Here is a 12366-nt window from a genome sequence, read left to right on the forward strand (position 1 = left end):
TCTGAAGCAATGGTGGTTATTTAAGCACCTAGTGGATGCTGTAGGGAAAAACAGATCGATACAAACCAGTCTCTGACTTCACATGACCGACAGTCTACTCCCAAGACTGATACAGAAACAAGATATTATGTAACCAAAAGAAACTTCATGTTCCTGAATTGAAACAAATGTTCCGTGCCTGCCAGGGGCAAAGTTCTCTTCTCTACCCTCAAAGGAATTTAAGGTCTTGGAGACAGAGGCAGATACAAGGGGAAGGATGGGCTAGGAGAAAGGACTGATCACCGCGGGGTTTCGACTGTCAGAGAAAACTTTAAGGGCGGGGGGGGCGGCTTGAGCAGCAGTTAAAGGAACTCTGATACTGGTCAGAAGTCTTTAGATGGAAAGGTCATCTTAGAGGTCGTTTGGTTCATTCTCTCGCCCTACATAGGTAGGCTCATACAACCACAGAGTGTTTTTGTTTTTTTTTTTTTAATGTTTATTTATTTTGAGAGACACAGCATGTGCAGGGGAGAGGCAGAGAGAGAGGGAGACAGAATCTGAAGCAGGCTCCAGGCTCTGAGCTGTCAGCACAGAGCCCGATGCAGGGGCTCCAACCCATGAACTGTGAGATCATCACCTGAGCTGAAGTGGGACCCCTAACCCACTGAGCCACCCAGGTGCCCCAACCACAGAGAGTTTATACATCCTCTGTTTAAACTCTAATAAAAATTCTCGAGGCAAACCATTCTGCTTTTTTGCACAGCTCTTAACTGTTAAAATATCCTTTCTGGGGGCACATGGGTGGCTCAGTCAGTTAAGCGTCCAACTTCTGATTTCAGCTCAGGTCATGATCTCATGGTTGTGAGATCAAGCCCAAGTTGGGCTCCGTGGGGCTCCTCGGGGCTCCGTAGGACTTCACGCTGAGCACGGAACCTGCTTTAGATGCTCTCTCTCTCTCCTGCTGCCCTTACCACCCCTCATAAAAAATATGTATATATACTTTCTTGGAATCTGCTTGCTGGTAACTTCCAGCCTCTACTCTCTGGAGTTACGCAAAATAATGTCATTATTCTTTGCCAATGACAGCCCTTCCTTCAAGTATTTTAATATACTTATTATGAGCCTCCTAAGTCTTTCCTTCTCCAAGCTAAACATCATTAAATCCTTCAAGAGTCTTCATATGGCATGGTTTCGCAATCTTCCGCCCCCCCCAACCCCCCCGCCGCCAGGCACGGGAGAAACCATCTCTCCATGAGACAGACAGATCTCAGTTCAAATCCGGTCCCCCAGTTTCTAGCTAGTCCTTGGCCAGCTCACATCCCTCTGAAACTTTCTGCATCCAGAAGGTAGTTCTGATGACAATAATACCTTACAGCAAAAACAAGGGTTAAATAATATAACACACACAATATGCTAAGCACAGCACCTGGTCCATTTTAAGCACTGGGGTGATGGCTATTTCCATCACGTGTACTTACAGCATAAGAATGCATTCACAAAATATAATAGCCATATTACACCACTGAGTTAGTTACAGCCAGCTTGTGGCAAAGTCAAACCCACAAGGCTTTTCTTTCTTTCTTTTTTTTACATAGATAATAACTTCTGTTGTCATAAGCTCATCTACATTTTCCTAACATTCAGGCTTTAACCAACCTTTATTTTTTTATTTTAATTTTATTTATTTATTTTTAAATTTACATCCCAGTTCGTTAGCATATAGTGCAACAAAGATTTCAGGAGTAGATTCCTTAATGCCCCTTATCCATTTAGCCCATCTCCCCTCCCGCAACTCCTCCAGTAACCCTCTGTTTGCTCTCCATATTCGAGTCTCTTCTGTTTTGTCCCCCTCCCAGTTTTTATATTATTTTTGCTGCCCTTCCCTTGTGTTCATCTGTTCTGTCTTAAAGTCCTCATATGAGTGAAATCATATGATTTTTGTCTTTCTCTGACTGACTAATTTCACTTAGCATAATACCCTCCAGTTCCATCCACGTCGTCGCAAATGGCAAGATTTCTTTCTTTCTTTTTTTTTTTAATTTTTTTTTTTAACATTTATTCATTTTTGAAAGGCAGAGAGAGACAGAGCGAGAACGGGGGAGGGGCAGAGAGAGAGGGAGACACAGAAACAGAAGCAGGCTCCAGGCTCTGAGCTGTCAGCCCAGAGCCCGACGCGGGGCTCAAACTCACGGACCGCGTAATCATGACCTGAGCCGAAGTCGGCCATTTAACCGACTGAGCCACCCAGGCACCCCAAGATTTCTTTCTTTTTGATTGCCGAGTAATACTCCAGTGTGTGTGTGTGTGTGTGTGTAAAGCACATCTTCTTTTTTTTTTTTAATTTTTTTTAACGTTTATTTATTTTTGAGACAGAGAGAGACAGAGCATGAACGGGGGAGGGTCAGAGAGAGAGGGAGACACAGAATCTGAAACAGGCTCCGGGATCTGAGCTGTCAGCACAGAGCCGGATGTGGGGCTCGAACTCACAGACAGCGAGATCATGACCTGAGACGAAGTCGGCCGCCTAGCCGACTGAGCCACCCAGGCGCCCCAACGTCTTCTTTATCCATTCATCCGTCGATGGACATTTGGGCTCCTTCCATTCTTTGGCTATTGTCGATAGTGCTACAAGCCTTTATTTTCCATTGGACTACTATTAAGTCACGTCTCTCACATCCTGTACTTGTTCAGTTGTTTCTTTTTTCTTTTATGTTTTCTTTTATTTATGAGGAGGGGAAGGGCAGAGAGGGAGACACAGAATCCGAAGCAGGCTCCTGTCTCCGAGCTGTCAGCACAGAGCCTGACGCAGGACTCAAACTCACAAACTGTGAGATCGTGACCTGAGCTGAAGTCAGACGCTTAACAAACTGAGCCAACCAGGCACCCCAACAGTTGTTTCTTAACTATAGTACATTTGCATTTAACCTCATTCGAGTTCATATTTTTTTGTTTTGAAAATGAAATATTCATATATACAAAAGTATACACGAAATAATGTTAATGGTTAATGTTAATTAAAAAAAGGAAATACAAATAGTATGCATCCCAGTTCTTTCTACAGAAAATATTTGTGTATACAAGTATAAAGCATGAACGTAATTTTACGGCATGCGAATGATTTTTTATTCTCCATATATTTATTTTTCTCATAAAATTGCTTATATAAACAAGTTTATGAATCTCATTGTCATTGACATTTGTTTCTGTTTTTTAATTTTCAATTTTATTTTTTTATTTGAGAAAGAGAGCTGGGAGAGGTCAGAGGGAAAGAAAAAGAGAGAGAGAGAGAGAGAGAAAATCTTAAGCAGGCTCCACACTCAGTGAAGAGCCTGACACGGGCTCGATCCTATGACCCTGGGATCATGACCTGAGCCGAAATCAAGAGTCAGACACTCAACCGACTGACCCACCCAGACGCCCTTACATTTGATTCTTATAGTCTCTTTAAAAAGGAACAGATTTGTAAATGTAAGGCTGGTGAGTTTGCCTGCAAAGTTGAAAACTGGAAGGGATTATTAAACGTTAAATCTTGATTGTGTCATCCAATATATTAGCAATTGCACCTGAATTTGTGTTCTATGTAAGTTTCATAAACATGCTTTCTGTGGCCTAACCCAATAGGTTAATAAAAAAATATTGAACTGAAAGGGCGAGCCTACGCCAGCCGACTCCATCTTGTTCTGTGTCCTTCACCTTGACCACACCTCCTCCCCTTGAGTAACCCCCCCCCTCACCTGCCTAACAGGACTCGACCCTTCCCCAGGACCCTTCCCCAGCCAATCGGCTGAGGCCATAGCCATTACCTCACCAACTGCCCCCAGGCCCCAATAAAACCTTTGTCCTTTTGAAACTCGCTCTCTTTCCCTGGTATCTCACCGCTGCGTCGGTGCAGGTAGGGGATTGAGCTCGAGCTAGCTCGAATAAAGGCTCTTTGCTTTTGCATCGGACTCGGCTCCCTAGTGGTCTTTGGGGATCACGAATTCTGGGCATAACATTTGGGGGCTCGTCCGGGATCCCCAAGACCCTGAGGGACCCCCGACCCGGAGAGCCTGACTGGCCACGGTTAGTGTCTGTTTGTTCTGTCTTTTCTGTGTGAGCTCATTTCTGGAATTCTGGTAGTGCCCAACGCGGTCTAAGTGGACGCACTGGAGGACCACGGGCCGGGAGTTTCGGAAGACGTTCTGATTCTCCCTTCTGGAGGGACGTGGAATCCCCTCAAAGGTCTGAGACGAGGCGGGTCACTCCCGCTGGTCGGCATGAGGCTTTGGAGGGACGTGGAATCCCCTCATCGGTTTTGGAGGGACATGGAATCCCCTCAAAGGTCTAAGCTAGCTTGCAGTTTTGCTTCCATGGAGTTGGAAGACTTTCTAGGGGCCCTCTGTTTGTCTGTTTTTGTGTTTCTCTGTTTTGTTCTGTGGACTTGCTGGACGGACGTTATGGGACAGACTCAGACTACTCCTCTAAGTATTATGATTGATCACTTTAAGGATGTGAGGGGAAGAGCTAACAACCTCAGTGTGGAAGTCCGAAAGGGTCGGTTGCAGTTTTTTTTGTTCTAGCGAGTGGCCAACTTTCAATGTCGGATGGCCACCAGAGGGGACCTTCGACCTCCCTACCATCCACTGAGTCAGGAGTGTCCTCTCTGGTCTAAGACGGGCCATCTTGATCAGCTCCCTTACATTATCACTTGGCAGGACCTTGTAGAAGACCCACCCTCTTGGCTTAAGCCCTTCCTAACCCTGCTCCCTCCGGGGAGCCAAAACCCATTCTTGCTTTGCAGGAGACAGAGAAGAGGAAAAGTCTTACCCAGCCTTCAGCACCCCTCTACCCTGTCCTACAGGGGGGTACTGAAGAAGAATTAATTTTTCCTCCCCCGTATAACCCCTCTAGGATGCCGGAAGAACACCATCCTCCCCCTCGGGGGGAGGCGGGAGCTGTTCCGAGAGCGGGAGGCGGAAACGCTCCAGGGGGAAGCCCGCCCTTTACCAGACAAAGGGCTCAGAGGGGGCAATCCGCCTCCGCCGCCGACTCCACTATTCTGCCCCTGCGAGCCACCGGACCCCCAGACGCGGAGGGGAATCAGCCCCATCACTATTGGCCTTTCGCCACTAGTGACCTCTACAATTGGAAAGCTCAGAATCCTAAGTTTTCCGAGAAACCGGCAGGGCTTATTGATTTATTAGACTCTGTTCTTTTTACCCATCAGCCCACGTGGGATGATTGCCAGCAGCTTTTGCAGGTCCTGTTCACGACTGAAGAAAGAGAAAGAATCCTCAGTGGGGCCCGAAAACTAGTTCCAGGCGCAGACGGGAATCCCACCACCAACCAGGCTCAGATAGATGCCTCCTTCCCCTTAACTCGGCCCCAGTGGGATTTCAACACAGCAGAAGGTAAGGAGAGGCTCCGGGTCTACCGCCAGACTCTAATGGGGGGTCTCCGAATGGCTGCTAGAAAGCCAACCAATTTGGCCAAGGTAGGAAATGTACAACAGGGAAAAGATGAATCTCCGGCTGCCTTTTTAGAACGGATCATGGAGGCATTCCGTACCTATACCCCCATGGATCCAGAGGCTCCGGAAAGCAAGGCAGCTGTTATCATGGCCTTTGTAAACCAATCGGCCATAGACATTAGGAGAAAATTACAGAAAATAGATAGACTAGGAGAAAAAAGTCTGCAGGACTTACTGGTGGTAGCCGAAAAGGTATATAATAACCGGGAGCCTCCTGAGGACAAGCAGGCTCGCGCCATGGCGGCTGCCAGCAGTAAGCAGACTCGAGACCTGGCCAGAATACTACTAGCTACCACTGCTGACTTCCCCGAGGAACGAGACCGCCGTCTCCGGCAGCTGGCAGACGACACAAGAAAAGGTAAAAGCACCACCAAGGGGGGGAAGCAGAGGCTGCAGAAGGATCAGTGCGCATACTGCAAGGAGATAGGGCATTGGGCCCGAGATTGTCCAAAAAGAGCCGGCGGGAAGGGAAGCAAGACTGATCGAGTAAAAGTCCTAGAGCTGGATGAACTAAGTGATTAGGGGAGTCAGGGTTCGGACCCTCTCCCCGAACCCAGGGTAACTCTTAAAGTGGAGGGGACCCCTATTGACTTCCTTGTCGACACCAGAGCACAACATTCGGTCCTCCGCACCCCACAAGGAAAACTAGCCAGCAAGAAGTCCTGGGTACAAGGGGCAACTGGTATGAGCCAGTATTCATGGACTACCCGAAGAACAGTAGATTTGGGAACAGGCCGGGTATCCCACTCCTTTATGGTAATACCAGAATGCCCCTACCCACTGTTAGGATGGGACTTACTGACCAAGATTGGAGCTCAGATAACTTTCAGACAAGGGGGGCCTCAGGTCACCGATGGCAAGGGCCACCCCATCCAGGTCCTCACCATGAAACTGGAGGATGAATACCTCCTCCACCAGGAGGCGCTCCCGAGAGAGGATAATATAGACAGATGACTAAGAGAATTCCCCTCGGTTTGGGCAGAGACAGGGGGGATGGGACTAGCTGCTCACAGGACCCCAGTCCTGGTAGAGCTCAAGCCAGGAGAGAGTCCGGTAAGGATCAAACAATACCCCATGTCTCAGGAGGCCCGGAAGGGGATCCAGCCACACATCCGGAGACTACAAAGCCTAGGGGTACTAGTTCCTTGCCAGTCTGCCTGGAACACCCCTTACTGCCGGTCAAAAAGCCTCACACAAATGACTACCAACCGGTACAAGACCTCCGGGAAGTAAATAAGAGGGTCGTGGACATACACCCAACTGTTCCCAACCCATATACTCTCTTGAGCTCCTTGGCGCCCTCCAGGGTCTGGTATACTGTACTAGATTTAAAGGACGCCTTCTTCAGTCTGCCGCTGGCACCCCAGAGCCAACCCTTGTTCGCCTTCGAATGGCATGATCCGGAGGAGGGCTACAGTGGGCAACTCACCTGGACACGGCTACCTCAGGGATTCAAAAATTCACCCACCATCTTCGACGAGGCTCTACACGAGGACCTGGTATTTACAGACACCTTCTCTGGCTGGGTGGAGGCCTACCCAACCAAGCATGAAACGGCTCAGACGGTGGCTAAGAAGCTACTAGAAGACATCTTACTCAGGTATGGTTTTCCTGCCATGGTAGGATCAGACAATGGACCAGCTTTTATCTCGCAGGTAACACAGGCAGTAGCCAAGGCGGTGGGGGCAAACTGGAAATTACATTGTGCTTATAGGCCCCAGAGCTCAGGACAGGTAGAAAGAATGAATAGAACCCTAAAAGAGACCCTTACCAAATTAACCATGGAGACTGGCGGGGACTGGGTGACTCTCCTACCGTACGCCCTTTACCGGGTTAGAAACACTCCTTACACTCTGGGTTTTACTCCCTATGAGATCATGTTTGGCAGGCCACCCCCTGTTATTCCCAGCCTTCCAGCTGAACTTATTGCTGAGTTTAAAGATCAAGAACTTTTTCTTTCCTTGAGCGGGCTCCAGAGGGCGCACGAGGACATTTGGCCGCGCCTCCGTGCCATCTACGAGGCTGGCCCGATCCCGACACCTCATCAGTACAGGCCAGGAGACTGGGTCTACGTCAAGAGGCACCACCGAGAGACTCTCGAGCCGCGCTGGAAGGGACCCTACATCGTGGTGTTGACAACCCCCACCGCTCTCAAGGTAGACGGCATCACGACCTGGGTCCATCACACCCACGCTCAGCCAGCGGACCCCTCCTCGATCCGGAATGACGTTGTCACGCGATGGGCCATCATTCGGGACCAACACAACCCGCTCAAGCTCAAGCTACAGCGCATTTGACCTACCTAATATTGGTAACTCTGTTAACTCTGCTTGTGATTGCTCATGCTGCCGGGAGCCCCCACGCCCCCCAAAACATCACCTGGCAGATCATAGACACCAGCTCGGGGACAATACTTAATCAGACGTCCCAGAGCCACCCCAGGGACACTTGGTTCCCCAGAACTTTGCGTAAACCTCCAAACTCTGTTCCCCTTGTCACCATAAATGCAGCCGGTCCCATGATTGGGTCCCTAAGCTACATGACAAGGGGGGAATGAAAGGGCGGGCCTACGCCAGCCGACTCCATCTTGTTCTGTGTCCTTCACCTTGACCACACCTCCTCCCCTTGAGTAACCCCCCCCTCACCTGCCTAACAGGACTCGACCCTTCCCCAGGACCCTTCCCCAGCCAATCAGCTGAGGCCATAGCCATTACCTCACCAACTGCCCCCAGGCCCCAATAAAACCTTTGTCCTTTTGAAACTCGCTCTCTTTCCCTGGTATCTCACCGCTGCGTCGGTGCAGGTAGGGGATTGAGCTCGAGCTAGCTCGAATAAAGGCTCTTTGCTTTTGCATCGGACTCAGCTCCCTAGTGGTCTTTGGGGATCACGAATTCTGGGCATAACAGAACAAGGACAGAGTTGAAAACGGAATCCAGAAGTGACCTCTTTCCAAGCTGGCACTGTTAGCATTCTAGGTACTGATATTCCCAAATGTTCCTGCTGAGAGACACTGTGTTTCTGCCATGTATCTGTCTAATGGATACCTTGAATTTTATAACAAATCCTGTTAGTCATTTTGCTTTAGTCTCTAGGAAGACCAAATCCAAATTGGCAATTCAAGTCCAAAAACTGATACGCATTCCTGACTCCATCTGACTTCATCGGACTATCCTGAGTATGCTCTTCCGTTTTCCCTTTACCTTGACATATTTTTTGAAAAATCTTTTATCCAGGGGCACTTGGGTAGCTCAATCCGTGCAGCCTCCGACTCTTGATTTCCGCGCAGGTCGTGATCTCACGGTTCGGGAATTCAATCCCTGCCTTGGGCTCTGTGCTGGCAGTGTGGAGCCTGCTTGGGATTCTCTCTCTCTGCCCCTCCCCTGCTCATTCTCCCTCTCTTTCTCTCTCTCTCTCTCTAAATAAATAAAAATAAAAGCTTTAAAAAACTAAAACTAAAATAAATAAAATACTTTGTGTCCATTTTGAAATGTAGGGTTTATGCACGTACAACAAACATGCCATGGTAGGTACTGTGATATGCTTCCCTGCAGGAATAAGGATTTCTGGCCCCAGTTGTTGGCCTCTGGGAGTTACCTCCACTAAAGAGAGGCACCTTGGCCGAAGGCACACCCGCTTCCCGGGGTCCCCTCTATCCAAGGACTGATCCCCTGTGTGTCATTCCTGGGCCATCTTGAAAGAAGTTTCAATGGAGCAGCGGGGTGGCCAATAAAACGTGCATGCAGTGACTAAGGAGTGGCTAAGGCCACTAAGGACAGTGGCTACAGACAGGTCAACTGAGATTTTGCTGAGAGGGCAGCAGAGAAAAGAAGCAGCAGCTGGAGGGCTGTTGGAGGAAGGCAGAGTAAGTACTTTGCATGGAAACACTGTATGCTAATGGCAACGATCTAGCAGAAAGAAAAAAATCAGCGCTGTGTGAGAAAGAGGGGACAGCGGCACTTCCGAGTTCTTGAGGAGAGAGGGGATGGGACCCAGGGTTCAAGGTGGGTGTTAAAAAGGAACAGAGCCAACCATCCTCCGTGACAAGAGGGAAGTGATTGGTACAGCTGGTCATCCGTTACTCGTCTGCGGGAAGATGATGGAAATTCCGTCTGACTTCTGTTCTCAGTTCAGTAGGAGGCAAAGTCATTAGCAACAAATGCACAGGGAGAAAGGAAGGTTAGGGGATCTAACTAGTGGGGGGACCTCCTGTGCAGGTAGCACCCTTGCAAGCATGGTGAGCCTTCCTAGAACCTGACAGGCTTTCTGTGAGAAGTGTGGCAAGCGCCAGCCCACAAAGTGACACAGGACAAGACAGGCAAAAGATCCTCTGTAGGCTCAGGGCAAGCAGCATAATGACAGGAAGCAGGGTGGCCACAGTGGGCAGACTAAGATCATTTTCCAGTAAAAGGCTGTAAAAGTACGAAGCAGCTTGCATTGAGGTTTGAAGGTGTTGAGACCAGATGCAGATCTAAGAGAATGCTGGCTGTTAAGAGACACAAGCATTTCGAGGGTGCCTGGGTGGCTCAGTCAGTTAAGCGTCAGCCTCTTGGTTTTAGCTCAGGTCATGATCTCACCGTTCATGGGTTCAAGCCCCTTGTCAAGCTCCCAGCTAACACTGGGGAGCCTGCTTCGGATTCTCTCTGCTCCTCCCCTGCTTGCTCTCTACCCCCCCCCCACCTCTCTCTCTCTCTCTCAAAATAAATAAAAACATTTAAAAAAAGATGTGAACGTTTTGAACTGTGAGGAGGTAAGAAGAGGAAGGGCCCTGTGATCCAGTTCCAATCCTCATATTTTGTTTTATTCTGAAGACAATAGAATCTTGTGTTAAAAAAATAAATAAAAATTAATCAATTAATTAATTAAAGATATTTTTAAAAAATGGGGCACCTGGGTGGCTCAATGAGTTGGGCGTCTGACTTTGGCTCGGGTCACGATCTCACTGTTCATGGGTTCGAGCCGCGCGTCGGGCTCTGTGCTGACAGCTCGGAGCCCGGAGCCTGCTTCGGATTCCGTGTCTCCCTCTCTCTCAGCCCTTCCCCTGCTCATGCTTGCTCGCTCTCCCAAAAATAAATAAACATTAAAAAAATTAAAAAATACAGAGTGGGGAGAAGTGGAGACAGGAACTGAACATACACCAGGAAAGTGTATCGGGACTAGTGAGCTGTGTCAACTGCCTACTAGATGTTTCGAACGCAAATTTAAAGAGAGATCCTTCACACAGGTGTGAGTTTTACCCCAGCTGTTTGACTGCAGGGAAGGAGTAAGCCGTTGGGTTTGACCATAGTTGGGTTTTTCCTAACCAAGCGGATGAAGACAACAGCAAGGATGCAGAAGGGGTTTCCATCTCTCACGAGTTCTTACTAGTTCTGTGTCCTTCCAAGCCTTCCTTTTGCGAACATAAGCAATTACACATAAGTAAGCAAATAAGTAAATGTGTGGATAGGCACACACAAACGCATGTCCATATTATCTTACTTTTTTTCTTTCAAGATTTTGTTTAAATTCAAGTTAGTTAACATATGACGAAAGGCCTTTTTTCAAAGAGAGGGCACGCGCTCACTGTGTGCACATCCCTGGAAACTGGAGGGGGGAGGGGCAGGCTTCCGCAGATTCACGCTCAGCGTGGCGCCCAACCTGGGGCTCAATCTCATGACCCTGGGATCACGACTTGAGCCGAAATCAAGAGTCAGACGCTCAACTGAGCTACTTTTTTTTTTTTTTAACACAAAAGATAGCATAGTACCTTTTTTCCCACTTAACAATGAATTCTGGGAGATCCTGAGTACACAGAGAGCTTCCTCGTTCTTTTCTGCAGCTCCATAATATTCTGTTGTTTGCTTATAATGTTGCTGATTTAGCCAGTTTTCACTAAGAGACCCTTAGATTACTTGCAGTCTTTTGCTAACATGAGTAATGAAATGAATAAACATGTACACGTATCATTTCACATGGGTGGAAGCTTATTTCCAGAAAGCTTCCAGAAATGTGAGTGCTGGGCCAAAGGGTATATGCAGATACTGACAAATAGCCCTCCCATAGAGTGTGTACCGATTTGTATGTACGTAATCTATTTTTTCAATCTTCATTTTATGTTTTTAAAAGTTTATTCATTTAAAAAAAATTTTTTTTAACGTTTATTTATTGTTGAGACAGAGAGAGACAGAGCATGAACAGGGGAGGGGCAGAGAGAGAGGGAGACACAGAATCAGAAGCAGTCTCCAGGCTCTGAGCCATCAGCCCAGAGCCCGACGCGGGGCTCGAACTCACGGACCGCGAGATCGTGACCCGGACTGAAGTCAGACGTCTAACCGACTGAGCCACCCAGGCACCCCAAAAGTTTATTCATTTTTGAGAGAGAGAGAGAGAGAGAGAGCGAGAGCGGGGAAGGGACAGAGAGAGGGGGACAGAGGATCCCAAGCAGGCTCTGGTGCTGACGGCAGTGAGCCCCTTGTGGGGCTCAGACTCACAACCTTGAGATCATGACCTGAGCTGAGGTCTGATGTTCAACAGACTGAGCCACCCAGGTGCCCCAACATAACTATTAGCATATCTGTTCTCTCATAGTCTTTCAAAAGAGTGTTTTCTCAGACATTTGAATATTGGCTAAACTGATCAATGTAGGGGCGCCTGGGTGGCTCAGTCGGTTAAGCGTCTGACTTCGGCTCAGGTCATGATCTCATGGTCTGTGAGTTCGAGCCCTGCGTCGGGCTCTGTGCTGACAGCTCAGAGCCTGGAGCCTGTTTCAGATTCTGTGTCTCCCTCTCTCTCTGACCCTCCCCCGTTCATGCTCTGTCTCTGTCTCAAAAATAAATAAACGTAAAAAAAAAAAAATAAACTGATCAATGTAAATTGAAGTACAATTTACATTAGTGCATTTA

The 12366-nt window shown here is 48.2% G+C and overlaps 1 protein-coding gene across 2 annotated transcripts in view; it reads right to left on the bottom strand.

The window, feature by feature from the left end:
* The window catches only part of TSTD1 (thiosulfate sulfurtransferase like domain containing 1), a 54091-nt gene that overhangs the window by 30732 nt on the left and 10993 nt on the right, over nucleotides 1–12366 (bottom strand). The gene's annotated exons all lie outside the window — the stretch shown is intronic.

This window comes from Acinonyx jubatus, chromosome E4 (genome assembly GCF_027475565.1).
Source record: "Acinonyx jubatus isolate Ajub_Pintada_27869175 chromosome E4, VMU_Ajub_asm_v1.0, whole genome shotgun sequence".
Lineage (NCBI taxonomy): Eukaryota > Metazoa > Chordata > Mammalia > Carnivora > Felidae > Acinonyx > Acinonyx jubatus.